The sequence below is a fragment of the Ambystoma mexicanum genome, chromosome 9 (assembly GCF_040938575.1).
Source record: "Ambystoma mexicanum isolate Mex_15411 chromosome 9, UKY_AmexF1_1, whole genome shotgun sequence".
NCBI lineage: Eukaryota > Metazoa > Chordata > Amphibia > Caudata > Ambystomatidae > Ambystoma > Ambystoma mexicanum.
Window position 1 is genome coordinate 223,820,595 of NC_090931.1, and position 13,245 is coordinate 223,833,839.

The following is a 13,245-nucleotide window of genomic DNA, read 5'->3' on the forward strand; positions in this document are numbered from 1 at the left end:
GCATATTGTGAAAATGTTGTGGAATTCAGCCACCACCATGGTAATTATATATACTGTAAGATAGAGGATATTAATCCAGTTTTTACTTCTACATTTAGCACTAGTGTCCAGTGTAGGCCAAACAAAGTGAAGGATAGGGTGTACTCATTGATGTTCCACATGGTATTTCCTTGTGTATTTTGCCTATAAGGATTGTAATTGCCATAAAAAAGATTAATAAGATGCTCTCTTGCCTTAGAACTTGATAGTACAAATATAGGGACAGAAGTGAAGGTGTGGACCTAGTTCATTAAACAAGCTAAGCAAGAATGTGAACCAAGCACAACAGTACATTGAGGCTGCAGCAGACGCACAGTCATGTCAATAAATGCCAAGACGGTTTGTGTGCATCAGTGCTGGGGAACGCGCTGAGCAACGTGAGGCGTCGGTGATCGCTGCTTTAGCCGTGGCACACAACAGGCCATCAGAGGCAGACAGGGGGGACCCGGTAACAGGAAAGGGGGGGAGATAGGGGACCGAGGTGAGAAAAGGACAGGAGATGGGTAGGGAGGGAAGGGTTGCGAAACCGGCAAATGGGGTCTATAAACGTATCACACCCAGGCGGACACCCTCTTTTCCAGATCATGCAGCGGAGGATAACGAATGTTGAGATGAGTCATCCTGTGGCAGTTGAGAGATAAGTGTCGAGGTTGGGTCTGAACAGGCTTGTTCCCTGTTCTGTGTGGATGCTGGAGCCATTTGTTTTGACACCCTCCCTCTGCTTGCCTCGTGACTGGGCCATGCGCGAGAGGCTTTGGTGAGTGGATTTATTGCACTCAGGGCTTTGTTTGTCATTGCGTGTCATTGGCATACAGGGAGGGGCGTTGCTTCATGGCCCCCCTTGTTGTCAAGCCGATTTGCGGTCTGCAGCGCTGAATGTTTCGTGGAGTCAGGGGTAGTAGTCCAGAGGTCAGGAAAAGAGCAGTTCAGTTGCGTTTGGAATGTGGTCCCTGGATTCAGGCGAGTGATTGATGTTGTGTTGGTTGGGGTAATCATCGGCAGCCCGGTTGTATGGACGCATGCTGTGTAGATGCATGGGAGGGCCGCAATAGCGTTGCATCATTTAACTGGTGTCAGCAGGATATCACCCTCACAGTGGATTGGCAGTATATTGCACACAAAGGCGTAACAGGCAGTTGTTGGGTCCAGGCATTTAGATCATACAGTGCCTGGCAGAATGGGGCAGTGTCTGCAAGGTTCCAACAGTATTTTGGTTGCAACAAGGAGCGAGATATGGTTGTCAGGTAGTTGAACATTGCCATGCCGGAATGGGGGAGCATGACGGGACAAGCTCATGGAGACAGTTGGTGAAGTTCCCGGCGTCCACCATCGGAGCCAACCAAAATGTTTTGTTTGTGCACTGCCGATAGAGAGGGCGGGGGATCTGGCCACCATCGAAGGAAGCAAGGCGGTTCAATGTAGTGTTGAGTATGGAGCACTTGCAATTTAAATGTAGAGGGGCGATGGGAGTTGGTTTGGATGGGGATGTTTAAAAAAAAAGGGACCAGGCGCATAAGAGGCATATTGTTATGCCAGGGTACGCTTGACATTGCTACCTATAGTTAGCTCTATGATACACCACAGGCCACCCATAATGTGGTTCTAATGCAATTTTATTTATGCCAACAAGGGCTTTTCAATGTGCAGTTTGGCTCTTAAAGACTGCAATCTTTTTAAAATAAAGACCAATAGAGGCTCATTTAACCTTTACTTGCCATTATTAGTATTGGGACAAGCGTCATGTTGTGGACCTTGATCTAAAACGGGCACAGTAAGTGAACCAGTATAACGATGCAGCGTTTTTAAGGTTTTGGTATCACTTGGCTAGACTGCCAACTTATATAAAGGTAAGCTTAACGCATCACCGAGTATATATGCGCATAATGAGTGCAATACAGGCTTGGAACCAAGAGTACTTGGTTACAGCCTTGCTCTGTATATAACTGTGGATAGAATGAGAAGGTTCCACATGGATTCTTGATCGCATTAAGGATCACGACAGGTTTTTGTTTTGCTTTGTATTGATATGTAAAATATTTGTGACGTCAGATGTTATGCGTCTGACGTCCCAAACGTTACTGCGTCAGAAAGAAATATAAATACTGATCTAAAATCAAAATGTTGGTGCTAGCACACTTGCGGAATGCCACATTTTCCTACTATTTGGATGATGCAATTAATACACCCTTCTATAGGTAAGTCTATGTTGGGCATGATATGACAGTGTAATGATTACATGATGGGCATACAAGGAATAACGGATGTATTCATATATTGTCTTTTCAGATCAAGATTCTTTTTGACTATCTGAATATTTTAACTATGATGCACCGAGAATCACCAGTGACTCCAAACTGGAATAGGAGGTAAGGGCCACATTCACCATGCTGGGTGTCTTGGTAATGGGTAACATTTAATCTGATAAGGGTTGTCACGAATAAGATTCATTATTCACCATTTGATTGAATCTTAGGTCACCCATTGACTGGTTGGATATGACAATTAGGACATATAGAACATTTTCGGCATATCAATCGCCAGTATGAGCCCTTAGGCTCTCCAATACAGGTAGCAGAACCATGATCACTTTTAGATACTAAGGATGATATGAAATACAAATATGTAACAGTGAGCTATTGTCAAGACCAAATCCAAGTTGTGTCTTATTGCTTTTGTAAGCAAGGTATGGAAAGTGGATCGTTGGTTTCAAGTAGAAACGCAACACTAATTTTAGAAAGCTAAATATAGTGCCAGCTTTCGTTCTGCACTTTGACAATTTTGGGAGGACGAACCGGAGTATAAACTCACTGTGGGATGATTATTATCAACCATAGCTGTCTCAGCATGCCTAACAACTGGCTTGGCATAAAGATTTGGATCACAGGTACAGTTTGAAATTAGTTGGTAATTGGGTGCAGTGTTGCTGGATGCACGATCACAAAGTTCACAGAGGATATCTATACACTATAAAGACACACAGACGAGCACCGGTTTGGTTAGTGCTGTAGGCTTGTGTAATGAAGAAGTGGGAATGAGCCAACATATGTACTTTTTCTCCCCCTACTTCTTAATCCGCGATGGTTTCCTGTTTGGTTAATATTGAATTCACAGATGGATACATCACCTAACATGACACGTGATTCCTAAACAATTGGTAATATATAAAATATTATTTTCTGTATGTATTATGTTTGTTTTTTTGTATAATCCTGGACAGTTATTGGGATTTGTTTAAGTCCTGAGGAAGACCTGAGGTTTCAGGTGGAAACAAGTGTTGGCTACCCAGTAAAAGAGAAATGCACCAACAATTTACGGGTCCTTGATGATTTTGAATGTGATTACTAATTAAAGGACACTAAATACTGATTAGGGTGTAGCGCTCTGGCTTCACAGGCTAATGTATGTGGTTTTTGTGGTGACTTTGTGATGGTGTCACTTGGGTGGACCACTACAGGCTGAATACCCTCATTACAATTGAGCAGCTTTTCTAACGCACTGTCCCTAGCTCTTCAGAGTATTAGCCCAAAACCGGTTGACGTTATAATATATTGGCCCATCTTGAGAAGGACCACATTTAGGGCACAACAAACAAAGCCCCCAGCTATATGTTTGTCTGTGAAGTCATGCACAAGATTATAGGCAGCATTTGAATGTAAGCCATATAGGGCAGTACAGGGAAACTATCCTATCATTATTTGGACTGCTTATAATGTGTTCTAGCAGCTATTATCTACTTTTGACATTATAATGTCTGACAATATCGGCAATGTACAATTAGACAGGAACTGTTCAACTTGTGATTGGAAATGCAAAGTGTTTTCTGTGTGGAGTTCATAGTAGAATTCCTGGTGTGTTGTGTTCCTCGATGGTGCTAGCCCAGCATCTTTCTGCTATTCGTCTGTCTGGCATTCAGGTAGTTCAACAGGTTTTACCTGATTTGTTCTCGCCCAGCAGAGATGTTGCCCCCTTGTCTATTTTTGTATACTCTGCTCTCAAAGACATAAAATGCCTCACTATCAAATTAAAGTCTTTGGGATTTAGGTTGCATGCGCTGAAGGACACATGCAACTTCTCCACCTTGAACCACACCCCAAAATGGATCTGTGTCTTCAAATGAGCAGCAAATTCCATAATGGAAACTTGAAAACATTGCAGTTGGTTATGAGTTTCAGGGAGGGAGGTTTGTGCAATTAAAACAAAGTACTCCGTGTCCTCTCAGAGAGTTTTAATGTAGTCATGATTTGGGTGACATATCATTTTTCCATCTCCATCTGGTGTTCCATTCTATGTAGAGCGCCATCTACAGTAATTGTCATGGACATCTGTAATAACAGCCAACACGCAATGCTCCATTTCTCACAATACAACACTCTTGGTGTCATGAACTGACTACTGTAGTGCCGGTATAATAATAGATTGAACGGTTCCACAGGTTTTTGCTGTGGCCAGTTTCCCAATTTGCACTTTAAGCGTACAGTTTTCACTGCCGTCGTTTTGGCCACATTTATTTTATATTGGGGATTTGCACCGCAGTGCCCCTTTTAGCCCACCTACACCACCTCGCCCTGCCACCCAGCACCCATAATCCCTACCCACACAAAAACATTATTTTATTCAGCCTAATGACAGGAAACTGGCCATGACAAAAGCTCATATACAACAAAAAGAAATGCCACACTCTTGTGGCTGTGGTTCGCCCATGGGCTATATATACCAGTAATAGGGCAAAGGAAACTAAGATTAACGCAAGGTACTGGTAAGTATGCAGATTGGCCTATAGGGAAGTATAAATTAATTAAAGCCCTGCCTCTGGTCCAATCCTATGTACCCTCTTGGGTACTTACATCTACATATACTTTGTATATATCTCAAACCAAACATCAAAAAGAATCATTCAAGCTTGTGTGATATTTGAAACAAGGCTTTATATTAAAGAGTTGTGCAAATAGTGAACGCCCACAAAGTTGGGCATATACAATCAATAACACAGTTTATACATACTTAAAAAATCCTTCTAAACATATATTGAAATAACAAAGTGCAATGAAATAAAACAAAAATGAAAAATTAATAATTAAGAAAGGAAAGACAGAAAAGTCATTAAAACATGATGAGAAATCAATGTAATATTTCCCACACTGTGATAACATCAAAAGTGGACAAAGCTTGAAAAAGGTAACAAATACTTTTTTTCAATACTGTGTGGTCAAATTGAGTACCTATGAACATTCAATGTAAACATTATTATACATTGGGGTAGGGGTCTGCCAACGCATGAGGGGGAAAAGAAAGGAAAAAGCAAAAGGACAATGGAGCCAGGAAGTCAACAGAGTTTCTGAAGAAGAAATCCTGACTAACTGAAAAAACAATTGAGTGAGAGGTCCAATTTTTATCAGATATTCTGTGAGGGACCTCAAATCCCCTCTAAAACGTGATGCGTTTCGGCAGTATCAAGTGGATGAAAAAGGTGCTCTTCATAGCTGAAGATATTGCTCCGCCTTCATCAGGGCAGTGATAGCAAGACCCTGTAAAAGACAAAAGGAAGGAAGGAGGAAAAGATACATTTAGTAAAAAGAAAAGAAGTTAGAGGAAGGAGAAAAATGAAATAGACATGATGAAGGGAATGGTCTATACAAAACAATGTAATGTAGACAGAAATGCAATAGACTAAATGCAAACCAATAAATGTGGTCATGTTTGCTGTTAAGACGGATTTCTGAACTCTGTCCTGGAGGGGCAGAGGTTCAGAAGGCCAACCTAGTTTCTTGGAACAGGGTAACCTCTGGACAAGGCAGACCAATAAGGGAAGCGATCGCGGCGGTCAAAACTAGGTCTCAAGAGGGGTGAGGGTGACTGAAAGCCCGCAATGAGCACACAAAGCAAGGACACTTACAAATTACTCCAAGCAGGTGTTATATTAAAAATATATACACATTTATTACAAGGTCTTTGTAACATTGACTGTAGCGAGAAATCACAATAAAACTCACGTAAACCAACACATACCAAACCAATAGAATATATATACAAATACAAACGAGTCTAACGAGTTAGACGCACGAAATGTGTAGACCACCTAGATGGAGAGGAAAACAGGCAGTGCGAATAATAATTAGACCCAGTCCGCCTTCAGAGGCACCTAACTAAAAGGAAGTCCAAGCCCTACGAAGAGTGGAGCCTTGTGCTCAAAAGTACCTGCACACGCTGGTGCCAATGGGCAAAAAGGGGAGTCAATTCGAGGGAATCAGGCAGTTTAGTTCGGTGGACAAATGAAGATGAACAGAGCTCCGCGACTCAAGCGCAGCCTCCACTGTGGGCAGAAGTAGAGCGTGAGTACGGACAGGCGTGCTGTTAGACACAGCGGGGAAAAGCTATGGGCTCCTGCAGGAGGGCGACCAGTTCCTAGCGATGCTACTCACCGGTCCCCGATGCAAGCAGACCCAGGCTTCTCTGCGTCAGTTTCAGTGCTGGCAGGTTCAAATAGGAGCAGGGGACGTCTCGTTGTCGTGTAGATTCCGCAGCAGCAGAAGTTGAGTTAAGGACGTCCCAAACACGGTGAACCCACACACTTTGTTACCACAGCAGGGCAACGGAGCGGCCGTGTGTATTTCAGCCAAATGTACACTACTCACTTCAGACCTGGGAATGCCAAGTGTACAAATCGTGTGAGAGTGACAAGGACTCGTAATACAACACAACCTGACGGCGGTTACAGAGCAAGACTCCTGGGTAGGCTGGTCAGTCTCTTGGATGGCCCACAGACACCTCCGAAGGCTTACGTGCAGGAGATGGTGAAGATGCCGAGAATAGTTGTCCCCACTATTCCAAGGGTCGAAGTACCAGTACAGGCCTTCTTGTTCGATCCGGGGTAGAAAAGGTTTCACAAGCGACAGCAGTGCAGAGGAGCAGTCCTTCAGCGGGTCACCAGCGATTCCTCGGTTCATCCTTGTGGTTGCAGGATACTTGGCTCCTGTATTCCTTTGTTCGTGAGACCTCAGGAGATCGACCTGGTAGTGGCATTTCCAGCCCCATCTTATCCACGGTTCCCTTCACGCCAAAACGGATGGGACCCAATGGGAGATCCGCTCATAAAACACTCAAACCATATGTGGACCTTATCACGGACCACGGGGGTCCCAGGCATTCACACCACCCTAGACTCTCTGGCGCCCAGGATGTGTATTGGGACCAGACATCCCAGCCCCCGTCCAGGAGGCACACACCAGGCCTGTAGAAGCCTGCGAAAGCATCTGTGTTTCGCCGGAAACTACATGCCCAAATAAGGAAGGTCTCGGGTCAGCTCGACCTGGGGTAGGTGAGGTGGGCAAGACGGTCAGCGGACAGGACAAAGAGCCTCGTGGTCTGGCCATTTTTGGAGCCAGGCCACCATTTTGGGCTAAGCGCGAGAAACGTGCTTAAAACGCCAAAAGGAGCTCAAAAACACAAGAAACGATCGCTGCCACCAATCCCGTCCGTGATTCACTTGCACCGTTCATTTACAATCCAAAGAGAGTATCTAGGGCCTGTAGAAGACTAGAGACCCAAGAGAGCAGTAACTTAGCTTACAGTGCCCTCTTGTGCCATGTTGCACGAAAGCTGCAACATGATAAAGAAACTACGGAAAACAACGTTTCCCGGTACTGACTGTCTTAAGGGCATGTCAGTTTCCCTGTAAGAATGGAGCGAAAGCCCAGAGGAGTGAGGCAGAAGGCTGCACTTCTCTGGCAAAGTCTAGATCATGGTGAAAACAACAGCAAAAAGTTTAGGGGTTGCCACATGGAAGGAAAATTACCCACAATTAAGAAATCTTTCCTAACATTTGCCAATCACATCATAACCATGTCTAGGTCCCCTAACGTAAGGGGATCCCCTGGTAGACTACCCGTGGGTCCCCCCCCGTGGAAAAAAAAAGATAATGGTGTGGGTTCCCCTTCAAACACAAATCGCATGGGCCCCAGCTCCCCACATACGGTCCAACAACCCCACCCGGCATGGGACAGCAGGGGGGGCAGGCGAGAGAGAGAGCCGACAGCAGCCGGTGAGGGCCTGAGTGGACTGAAAAAAGTGACTGAGAAGCTAAACTGAACGTCACTTACCAAAGGTGGTGGTGGAAAGAATAGGAACCTGTGGCACGTGGTCGTTTATTCGTGCATCAGGAAGTGCATGTAGTGCCTGTATGAAAACACTGGGAAGTCTCCAGAGTCCAGGCGTCCTGGTAGTCGGTATCGCCAGACCATGTGGATAGTATCTGGAAATATACAAAAGAAATGTGTCCATGTAATGTAAAATCCAGACAGGCGCACGGAGATGGGGTCAGGGAACTGGCCATATGGGCCTCCATGACTTTGGAGGCGGGGCAGATAAACCAAGAGATTACCTGCAAGTTGTCCTGTATTCAACAAAAAGGACAGGTGTATCCAGCTACGGTCGCTGCAGAGTCACTGAGTCCTATGTGGTATCAGTGAAAAGAATTGGTGCATCAATTGGGTTCGTGTCCTCAGATGCGTTCTGGCCCGTGATTCTGCAACTGGAGAGAAACACAGTGGAGCAGAAAGGACAATCAAAGGAGGGCACTTGGACGGGGAATTGCCCGAAAAAATACCAGAAAGTGAGAATAAATGGCCGTGCCGAAGGTAACGGCCGGACCAATTGAGGAAATGTGTTTGCGTGCAGTACCTCAAAAATTGGAGTACAAAGTTCCACGGTCCGCAGTCCAAGTTGGAAGAAGAGAGAAGCAGCCTGCGGCCAGGTGTATGCCGTGCTGAGAACTCCGTTCCGAGTGGCTGCAGGAATGCGGAAGAAGGGCATTCGTTCCCAGGGTGCCACCGTGACATATAAGGGCGGGCTGGTGGGCTGGTGCCTGGTGTGTGCGCGGCAACCAATCCGGTGCCTGCATATCCGCAGAGTGGCAGAGGGGTGTGTGTCCCGAGTGTCCAATCATGTGTGCCGGATCGGGAACCAAAGGGCGCGTGACGGTGCCGGTTACTAAATAAAGCATACCGGCGCCCGGGGAACGAGTGATCGATTCCCCAGGTGGGCAGTCGGCTGCTAAAGCAGACTGGAGTGCAAGACAATGTTTACGTGAAAATTGAAAACGGCCCGTGGCCTGGGGACAAGAATGCCTCCACGGAGCCCGGGGTTGTCAGATCCTGGAGCCTGAAAATGTAGGAGCCTGTGCTAGGTAGAGGCTATGACTGGTCAGAGATCTGCCAGGTGAGGCTGAATAAATGAGTCTGCATGAGAGAGGTGTAGTCATGCAGATTGCACTGTGAAGAATCACGGGCCTAGTGGTGGAAAGAGGTAGAAGTGCCGAAAAGACCATGAGACTGAGTGGTCTCAAAAGGGAAGTTAGGAATATATACCGCAAATGAAGCCTATAGCGGTCCCTGTATGGAATTATAGTGCGGGGCAAGTGGAACAAAAAGTGCTCAGCTCGATTAGTGTAGACTAGATGCCCATATCTAGGGAGAGCTGTTAGGAAGGAGGTAATTCATTGAGTCCATTCTCCAGGGAATCCAATCTGTAGACCCATCTTTTTTCCAATTCAAGGAGTCTGTGTTGTACATTCTGGCCCGAATGGATCCTGTCCAGGACCCACCATAGAATATTGTCTGGAGTGTGAGAATTGGCCAGGAAATGTGCAACCAAGGGAGAGGTAGTTTTCTTGCATCGGAGCCTCGAGCGATGTTCTGAGATCCGAACTCCAACATTTCGCATGGTTTGTCCCACGTATCGAAAGCCACATGGACATTCAATACAGTATACGACCTGGTTGGTCTTACAATTGAATAGATTGTTAAGGACCCATTGTCTGTCGCCAATGTTGAATGTTTGTATCTTCTTTGTAACTTTACATACTGAACATGACCCGCACGGATGGTGTCCAGTGATCTTGCGTAAGTTCCACAGACCTGTACGTGGTGGAATTTTACTGTATGAAGAGTGAACCAAATATTCCCTGATGTTCCTTGCTCTTTTAAAGGCAAAATGGGGTATGGGTTCATCCGTAAGTTGTAGTCTGACTATGGGCCAATATTTGCGGATCACTTTTTTAAAATCAAAAACATTGGGTCAATGAGTCTTCACGCATGTTAGTCTTTCTTCATCGAGTGCGTTGGATTTCGGCCTCGGTGTCAAAAGTGAGTCCCGATTCGTGAATCTCGCCCTCTTGGTTGCGGTGTTCACCAATCTTTTGGGATATCCGCGTGTGCGCAGTCGGTTACCAAGTGCTTTGGCATTCTCATAGAAATCATTCAGAGAGGTGCAATTCCACCTGATTCTTAGCAATTGGCCATATGGCAAGTTCTGTTTGATGTGTTGTGGATGATCACTTTGATAGTGAAGGAGAGTATTGCGATCTGTGGTTTTCCTAAAGAGGTTGCACTCAAGTTTGTTGTTGAGACATGTGATCTCCAGATCCAGAAAATGTATCCGTTTGGTACTGTACTCCATTGTAAATTGGATGTTATTATTACAGGTATTCAGCCATTCTTAAAAACTGTTGAAGAGATATATCGTCGCCTGTCCAAATGAAAATGATATCATCGATATATTGATGCCAGTGGGAGATTTTTGCATTCCACTGGTTGGTTGGACTGAAAACGTATTTTTCCTCAAAGGAGGCCATAAATAGAATGGCTAGGCTGGGTGCAAATGTTGCACCCATGGCCGTGCCTTTGACCTGTAGGTAGAACTGGTTGTCAAAGGTGAAGACATTTTTACATAGGGCAAAAGTCGCTAATTCAATGATGAATTCTGGTGGGACCTGGTATGGTCCTGATTCAGCGTAGTCCCGGGTCAGATGTTCATATATGCAATCTATCGCTGCATCTTGTGGGATAGAAGTATATAATGCCTTAATGTCCATTGTAACCAAGAGTTGTTCAGAACAGATGAAAGGCAAATTCTCAAATACTTGAATGGTATGTGTCGTGTCCCTGAGGTATGATTGAGTTTTGCTGCTCAAGGGTTTAAGGAAATGATCAATGAATTGACCCAAAGGTTCCAAGATGGAGCCACATCCAGAGATAATTGGTCTTCCCGGTGGATCCTGTGGGTTTTTATGGATCTTGGGGAGAGCGTATAAACAGGGTGTACGGTTAGAGGATGTGGTAAGGAAACTGGCTTCCTTATCCATTATCCAGTCTCTGTCTTGTGCATATGCAACCATTTGGGAAATCTCTGTTTGCATTTCTTTGTTGGGGTCCATCCTAAGTGTACAGTAGCTGACCCCATCGTTTAGTAGAGTCATGATCATGTTGGTATACTGATTGTTTGTCATAAGGACAATGCCTCCACCTTTGTCAGCTGGTTTGATAATGAGATGCCGATTGTTAGAAAGATCTTTGAGGGCTGTTCTCTCACCCTTGGTTAAGTTCTGATTTAGTTTGTGCTTGATTTGCTTCAATTGTCTGATGTCTCTCAAGACACATCTCTCAAAGGTGAGTAGGTCATCGGGTACCTGATTGTCAGAGGGTGTAAAGGATGACTGTGGGTGAAGGCCTGTGTCCTGGTCTGCGTTTTGCGTATTGTGGTCTTAGAAAAAGACACAAAGTCTTAAATTGCGAAAAAAAACGGTGCATCTCTGTTTCGGCCTTATACCAGCCTGTATCGCTAGTTGGTACAAAAGACAGACCTCTCGTTAAAAGTGAAATTTGATCTGGAGTAAGGTTAAAGTTACCCAAGTTGAAGATCGGTAGCTGGTTATTGTCGGAAATGTAGTCAAAGGTCTCCGTCTCCTGGGTCGTCTCCGTTGTCCTTGGTTCGGTGTGTTCCAAAATGGAGGACCCCATCCCCCTCCCTGTCCTCCTCTGCCTAAAAAAGGGAAAGGTGGGGAGTATGGGCCCTGAAATGGTGGTTGTGGGCATTGGTAGGGCTGATATGGAGGAAAATTCTGGTGGGAGCTTCCACCACACGAGCCCGAGCTACTTGATCCCGGAAAGCTGACTCTGCCTCGTCTGCCTCTCGGCGAGGATTGGGATCCACTTCCTTGTTTCCTGAGGGAATCAATGTAGCCGTCAGTCGTGTAAGGATAAATGACTTCAGTCCTGAAGTCTTTAATGTCTTTGTTTAATTGGTTGTTTTTTTTAGTTAGTGTATTGGCCTTAAATTGTTCAAACTGTTTGTTAATGTTTGAAAGTTGTGCCTCTATGTCCGTGACTAAAGTATTGTTCTTAAATTTAGATTCTTCCATCTGTAAGGTTCTTTGTAGTTCTGTATTAATGACAAAAGCTCGGCATACGGATAGAACTCCTACTCAGTCTCACACTACTACTAAACCAGCAGAGATTTCAACCAGAAAGGTGAAACAGGCACAGAGTGACTTGTATACATACGTCCTTCATCTCTTCAAGGTAACATCCAACGAACAATAGTATTGCGGTACGAAAGTGAAAGAAATGTCGAATCAAGTTTCTATTTTATTTTTCAAAAAATTACAGTAATAGGCAAGCAAGCTATTAAAAACACTCTATAACATGTTTCCCTATAAACTGCCAGGGCTAAAGGGTGAACAACTAGTGTTGTCTTTGTACAGTGTGGTTTTATTTTGGTCAAGGTAAGCAATAACGCATGCATACAGTATTGTTTTACTGCACCAAATACAGTAAACTTCACCCTACACCATACTGTTGCTGTAATCCTACGCTTCTGCTCTAGCAGCTGCGTGTTGTGCACAGTCACATCTCGGTGAGGTGCAATCCCCCCAGTGCGGTAAAGACGCCAGAAGAGTGAATTGTGGCAGAGCCAGCTTCTAAAATAAATGTAGGGCCTTTAAAAACCAGCGTGCAGGAAGAATTACAGCTTATTTTAGATCAGAGAGCACAAAAACAAAAAGGCTAAGCACACCCTCACACAGAGAGCACACTACCAAAGTGATCATTTGCGTATTTCAGTTTCTCCGTTAACACTTCTTATTGTGATCTTTCCCTCACCTCCCTCACACGAGCTGCAAGAACAGACTAATTGTCAGACTGTAATGTTGATACAAATTATAATTTATTAAATGTGACTGCTGAAATTGAAGACAAAAAACGTGCAGCTTGTGAATCTTTGAATTCTGAGTTGGAGCAAAATAGCAATCAACATTAGTATTCATCAGACTCCAGCTTCTTTTTAAAAGGTTCTCCTGAGGGCAAGATTCAGAGGTTTGTGTACAAAATGACATGTGTTATTTCAAGTAAGAACAACACATTTCTTAAAAGGACC

The 13,245-nt window shown here is 44.6% G+C and overlaps 1 long non-coding RNA gene across 1 annotated transcript in view; it reads left to right on the plus strand.

Annotated features, from left to right (window-relative positions):
- Positions 1–688: 688 nt before the first annotated feature.
- LOC138489621 (uncharacterized) overlaps positions 689–13,245 on the plus strand; it is a 78,155-nt gene continuing 65,598 nt past the window's right edge. Inside the window, exons 1-2 of the long non-coding RNA XR_011274834.1 lie at positions 689–796; positions 2,326–2,405. This is a non-coding gene — a long non-coding RNA (uncharacterized lncRNA). The remainder of the gene's footprint in view (positions 797–2,325; positions 2,406–13,245) is intronic.